This window comes from Artemia franciscana, chromosome 19 (assembly GCF_032884065.1).
Source record: "Artemia franciscana chromosome 19, ASM3288406v1, whole genome shotgun sequence".
Classification (NCBI taxonomy): domain Eukaryota; kingdom Metazoa; phylum Arthropoda; class Branchiopoda; order Anostraca; family Artemiidae; genus Artemia; species Artemia franciscana.
The window spans coordinates 4,944,787-4,952,165 of record NC_088881.1 but is presented as its reverse complement, the minus strand read 5'-3'; positions in this window follow the sequence as shown (position 1 = coordinate 4,952,165).

Below are 7,379 nucleotides of genomic sequence, written 5' to 3'. Positions count from 1 at the left end.
GTTTTTATTGGCGTTCATACTTTTCTCAGAATTCTAAGCTCAGAGGGAAATCTCAAGACCTTGGGATTTGGAGAATCCCAGGAATTTGGGAATTTGGATGCTTAAAATACGTTGAATTTGGATTGCTAATGAATACCTATATAAGTGATTTCCGAATGTAAAAACTGAACATGAACTAAGAGGAAAAATCAATAGTTTTTAAACCAAAAGTCTTGAATCGCTCGGAAATTAAACCGACCGAAAATATCAAGAAGGAAAATCTATTTGTTTACTTATTCCTAAACTTAAAAATTTGGCCCAAAAGTTATTTTTCAAATTCATTCTAGTCTATTTACTCTCTTATTATTCAAATTTACATAAAAATTATTCCCCCTATTTCATTTCGTCAGCAAAAAAAAAAATGTAATATCTAGTACGGGGATTTGGCTGCGCAAGGATTTTTATTCAGGTTACGCAGTTAATGACGGGAGTGTCACCCACAGGCATCCTTCTTCCTCGTAAATCATCATAAAAAAATTGTTCCTTGGTTATAAGTCTAAAACAATTAGGATTGGATGCTAAGATCATGGTTTTCCTTTCTTTCCCCCCTGGAGCTAGGTGGTAAACATGTACGCAAAGTCATTCCCAAGGAAGCGTACTTTCACCTCTTAAAATAATTGTTTGTGGCTCTAAATTGTTACTACTAAGAGGACTGAGACCCAGTTAACTGACTCACAGAGACTCTCTGTCTTGACTGTACTCTAATTAGCCGTGGCTCTCAAGTTTTTCATCACTTCCATCAATTTGATTTTGATTCAACAGTCAACAGAATAAGAAAAGGGAAAATAAACAATTGTCCGTACACAAGGTCAGTTTATTCAAATCAAATGCCTCCCCTAGACTCCCCCCCTAATTAAAATTTGGTTTCTCCAAAAATCTTGTCAAAACTAAGATAAACATCCATAATTTCAAGCATCCACAGAAACAGGCCAGTTTCTTTTTTTAGAATATTTTCACCTTTATGGTACTAAACGGCTCATTTATCAACTTTTGCTGTCATTTTCACTTGATTTGCGAAAATTGGCTCCAACTTCCCCCCCCCAAGATTTTGACTAGATTACGCCACTGGTCTCGCGCCCTGTATTTTTCAAATATTTAATGTTTTTGCCAGAATTGATTTACATTGACTAGTCCAGTACTTTTAATATTATTGCTATTAATAACTAATCACAGTACTAAACTGTTGGAGGCCAACACAGCTTTGCAGACTCGTTCTTCACCACTAAGATCACTGCTTCACTGCTACTTCACTGCTAAGATCGGCGCAGAATTGGTACAGATTCCTCAAAATGGACGATATCGACTAGGCAGTATGTTTAATTTAAATATTTGTTTTGTTCAATATATTTGATAGATCTCTCTGTTGATGAATCAGATCTTTTTGTTTATTTTTGTAGGTTCTGAGTGAACTGAAAGAGCATGCTACTGAAGTTGATGTTGATTTCTTGCGCAAGGCTGTCCGAGCCATAGGTAGATGTGCAATTAAAGTCGAAACCTCCACTGAAAGGTGTGTGAGCACCTTATTAGAGCTAATCCAAACTAAGGTGAGTTCAATTTTATTCGCCATAGAGGTAATAATGCAACATTAAATTGTTGGATGCGATTCGTTCATTGTTTCAAGTAATAAATGTTAAGCTAATGAATCTGGTACGATCGGAATTGGGTGCCCTGTTTTGTCCTTCGAAAATGCATTTTTAACAAATCTGTGTTGGGAATACACTTCATATTATAAAGTATGTTTACTCAATTATTCATCTATTCGTTAATGAAAGTTATTCTTATATAGTACCTGTGTGATAGATTATATGAAAACAAGGGGAATGTAAAGAAAGTGGTGAAAGCATTAAAATATATGAACAAAGAACATGTGAAACAGAGGCCATGGATAAAATTGGCTTGGATCTGGAAGATACAGCTAGACGGCATAATAGTAAAGTATTGTACTGGCATGTTAATAAATTGAGAGGGAGTAGTCAATCCGGACTTGTCCTAGTTAAAAATAGGAATGGGGCCACAATAAGTAGTGAGGAAAGAGTTAAACAGAGATGAGTAGAATACTTTGTGAGTATGCTAAACCAAGATAGAGCTGCAGGAAAAGATATTGAGGAAAATGAATAAGCTTGTCACAGCTTGGACGTCAATAAAGATTTAGCGACAGTACTAAAAGGATTAAAAATAATTAAGCTCCAGGTGGTGGTAGTGTGGTAAATGAGTTTCTGAAATATGGTGGCTCTGAGGTTAGAAATTGGTTAATGAAGATTATGAATATGATTTTTGAAAAAGGGGAAGTACCTAGCTATTTTTAGGAAAACCCTAATTAAACCACTAAAAGTGATAAGAGTGAGTGTGGTAATTATCGAAGTATTAGCCTAGTCTCTGTAGGTAGCAAATTACTTAGTAATTATGATACTTTTTAGACTGAGAGATGCGGTAGACAAAGCTTTAAGAGAAGAATAGCGCGATTTTAGAAGGAGTAGAGGATGTGTCGACCAAATTTTCATTCTTGGGCTAATATTTCAGAAGTACTTAAGTCATCAAACACCTTTAGTCCTAAGTTTTACAGATTATGGGCAAAATTTCAATCCTTTTGATAGAAGAGCTTTAGTGAAGATCTTATCCTTGTATGGTATACTAGAAAAATACATTAAAGCGGTTATTGCTATGTACGAGAACAAAACTGTTGCAGTTAAGATGATAATTAGTTTAGCAGCTGGTTTCGTATTAAATCAGGAGTTTAACAGGGTTGTATTCTATAACCCTTTATATGAATCATTTTGATGGACTTTGTCTTAAGGAGCACAAGAAAGGAAATGGCAGAACACGGAATCCAATGGGAGGAAAAACTTTCCTGGACTTGGATTATGCTGATGATTTAAGCATTCTAGATGAAAGTTTGAGCCAAATAAATAAACTTTTGGAGATTTTAAGAGTTCAGGGTGCTAGAATAGGTTTTGAAAATGAATGTTTAGAATACTAAGTCACTTAGGCTAGGAACAACGGAAAAGGAACTTACAAACGAGTGATCGGATCTTAATGAAATTTGATATTTAGAAGTATATCGTGTCTCAGAGTTCTTATTTTAAATCTCGACCCGATCCGGTGATATTGGGGGGGAGTTGGAGGGGGAACCCTAAAATCTTGGAAAACGCTTAGAGTGGAGGGATCAGGATGAAACTTGGTGGGAAAATAAGCACAAGTCCTAGATACGTGATTGATGTAAATGGAACAGATCTGTTTTCTTTGCGGGAGTTGGGGGAGGATTAATTCTGAAAAATAAGGAAAAAATGAGGTATTTTTAACTTATGAAGGAGTGATCGGATCTTAATGAAATTTCATATTTAGAAGGACCTCGTATCTCAGATCTCTTTTTTACATCCCGAACGGATCCAGTGTCATTGGGAGGAGAGGGGGGGGGGTAATTCGAAAAAAATAGAAAAAATGAGGTATTTGTGACGGTGATCAGATCTTAATTAAATTTGATATTTAGAAGGATCTTGTGTTTCAATTCTCTTATATTGAATTCTGACCAGATCCGGTGACATTTGGGTGAGTTGGAGGGGAAACCAGAAATCTTGGAAAACGTGTAAATTGAGGTATCCTTATCTTACGATTGGGTGATCAGATCTTAATGAAACTTGATTTATAGAATGATCTTATGTCTCAGATACTCCATTTTCCATTCGAATTGGATCTGGGGACATAGAGGGCTGAAGGGGGTAAACAGAAATCTTGGAAAACGCTTAAAGTGTTGAGATCGGGATGAAACTTGATGGGAAGAATAACCACAAGTTCTAGATACGTGATTGACATAATTGAGAAGGATCTGCTCTCCTTGAGGGATTTTGGGGGGGTGTTAATTCGAAAAAATATAAAAACTGAGGTATTCTTAACTTAAGAACGGGTGACCGGATCTTAGTGAAATTAGATATTTAGAAGGACTTCATGTCTCAAAATATTTATTTTAAATCCCGACCAGATCTGGTGACATTGGGGAAGTTGGAGGGAGAAACCGGAAATCGTGGAAAACGCTTAGAAAGGAGAGATCGGGATAAAACTTGGTGGATAGAATAAACAAATGTCGTAGATACGTGATTGATGTAAACGGACTGGATCTGCTCTCTTTGGGAGAGTTAGGGGGGTCCAGTGCTTTGGCAAGTTTGGTGCTTCTGGACGTGCTACGACGATAAAAATTGGTAGGTGTGTCAGGGACCTGCACAAATTGACTTGATAAAGTCGTTTTCCCCGATTTGACCACCTAGGGGGCTGAAGGGATAGAAGACATAAAAATGAGGTATTTTTAAGTTACAAGTGGGTGATCGGATCTTAATGAATTTTGATATTTAGAAGGACCTCGTTTCTCAGAGCTCTTATTTAAAATCCCGACTGGCATTAAGTCTCTGGTTTTTTGGTTAAATCATTCTATTGAATCATAGAATTTTACTAGAGCTCATGCCATATGAGCTCTTGGCTCTTAACTCTTCCGACCTCGTCACAAGTGCCATATGAGCTCTTGTTTAGGGTTTGCTGATGGTTTCAGTTAGTATTGAGTCGCGTCGCTCCTTATATACAGGTCGTTACCACGAATTATTTGATTCAAGTTTAAATTAGACACGATTTTATGAATAAGCCTTGCAATTTGTATTTAATATTCGAAGATTACAAAACAAGTTTATATAGTTAATCTGTGGTGAAGTTCATGGTGTTTTAACCCTTTTTCATGACATTATAAAGAGAATTTCAAAAGTATCTTCTTTGAGTTCCGATTTGATCGTTGATTTATTGAAACTAAATTTTGTTGGATGGAAGCTAGACTGAATATTAACTTAGTTGCATCTTTCTTATGCATTTATTTTTTAGGGCCATTGTATTTTTTTGTAATACAGACAAATTGTTCAAGTTTGTACACTTTCTTTTATCTCTATTTTTACAACGAGTGCAAGCTACTTGTTTGCGTTCGTAGAAGATCCATAAGAACTTTTAATATTATGGAACAGCATTTTTAAATGACTTTTTTGGTTCACGAGGCTTGAACAATTAGCGTTTTTTCATCATTTGTGTTAGTTTAATAACAGCTTAATAATGGAATGCCTCATGAAAAAATGTTGTAATTTGTATAAGTAAATCTGATGTTTATGTGTAATGTATGTATCGTATGTCATAATTAGGTAAAATCCTTTTATAACAAAATTTATAGAGTTCTCATTTTTTTTAACCTTATTTTTCATAGTACCACTTTTTTTTAATTATGTTAGAGGATATTCATCAGATTTTTCATGAATAGGTAATCGATTAAATTTGGAGTTTTTGTAGGGTAGGTGCAAAATTATTCTCTCAATTTAGATAATCCAACTTTCTTGTGCATATTCTTTCTTTTTTTTCGCGCGTGTTTTTTTTTGTGACCCATTCTCCATGATTCTGCTCTTGGTATTATCTAGATTTTTAATAAGTTTAAGCCAATTTTCATAATTCATTTCAGATTTATTTTCATTCTTTTAGAAACAATATATTTCAAGCCACTTGCTTCAGTTCACAGGGTTGAAATAAAAATAAGCCTGGTTTTTAAAATGAGTTGTGCTTCATAATCAGATGCTTCACAAAAAGCAATTGTAATTTCTATTAATAAACATAATGGGCTGGTATAATTTATATTATGTCATAATTAGATGCATTCCTTTTATTTGGAGAACAACAGTTTTTTGACCTTTTTTCAACTAGTATTTTTTTTACTATGTATTTTTAAGAAGATTTCCATCAGATTCATAATGAACAGGTAATATGATTCCTATTGAACAGGTAAACTGAATATTCCTTTAGGTGATTGCAACGTTGCGCCATCAATACCGTCCTAAGTTCTTATGCATTTTCTTGATTTTTGTGTGTGTTTTTAATGAACTTAGTATTACCGAGTGATATATAGTGGTCGCAAATTCTGTCGGTCTTTCTCGGTTTTGCTAGTTTGGGCTTTTCCAGATAAGCTAGGACAATGAAATTTGGCAGGTGTATCAGGGACCAGGCCAGATTAAATTAAAAATAATTTTTCCCCAATTTGACCATCTGAGGAGGGGGGGGGTTAATCCAGAAATATAAAAAAAGGGTAAATTTAACTTACGAACGGAAGATTGGATATTGATGAAATTCAATATTTAGAAGGATAGTGTGTCTCAGAGCTTTTATTTTAAATACCGACTTGATCTGGAGACATAGGGGGAGCTGGAGGGGAAACTGGAAATCTTGGAAAGAACTTAGAGTGGAGGAATCGGGATGAAACTTGATGGATAGAATGAGCAAAAGTCCTAGATACGTGATTGACATAACCGGAAAGGATCTACTCTCATTGGGGGTGTTGGGGGGAGGGCTAGTTCTGAAAAATTGAAAAAAATGAGGTATTTTTAGCTTATGAAGGAGTGATCGGATTTTAATGAAATTTAATCTTTAGAAGCACCTCGTAACTCAGATTTCTCATTTTAAATTCTGACCGGATACAGTGTTATTGGGAGGAGTTGGAGGAAGTCGAAAATCTTGGAAAACGTTTAGAATGGAGAGATCAGGATAAAACTTGGTGGGAAGAATAAGCGCAATTCCTTAATACGTTATTGACATAACCAGACCGGATTCGCTCTCTTTGGGAGAGATGAGGGGGGGCGGGGCTAATTCGGTAATTCGTAAAAATTAGAAAAAATTAGGGATTTTAAACTTACGAATGGGCGATGGGATCCTAATGAAATTTGACATTTAGCAGAACTTCGTGTCTCAGAGCTCTTGTTTTAAATTCTGATTCGATTTGGCGACACTAGGGGGAGCTGGAGGAGAAAACCGGAAATCTTGGACAGCGATTAGAGTGGAGAGATCGTAATGAGATTTGATGGGAAGAATAAGCATATATTCCAGATACGTGAATGACATAACCAGACTAGATTGGCTTTCTTTAGGGGAGTTGGAGGGGGGGGGTGTGTATATTTCGAGAAAATTTGAAAAAATGAGGTATTTGTAATTTACAAACGGGTTATGAGGTCTTAATGAAATTTGATATTTAGAAGGATCTTGTGCTTCAAAGATTTGATTTTAAATCCTTACTAGATCCGCTGACATTAGGGGGAATTGGAAGGAAAACTAGAAATCTTGGAAAACGTGAAAATTGAGGTATCTTTATCTTACGATTGAGTGATCGGACCTTAATGAAACTTGATATATAGAAAGATCTGATGCCTCAGATTCTCCATTTTCAACTTGAATGGGATCCAGAGACACAGGGGGTTGGAGGGAGAAACAGAAATGCTGGAAACTGATAATCTTGGAAAACGCATAGAGTGGAGAGATCGGGAAGAAACTTGATGGGAAGA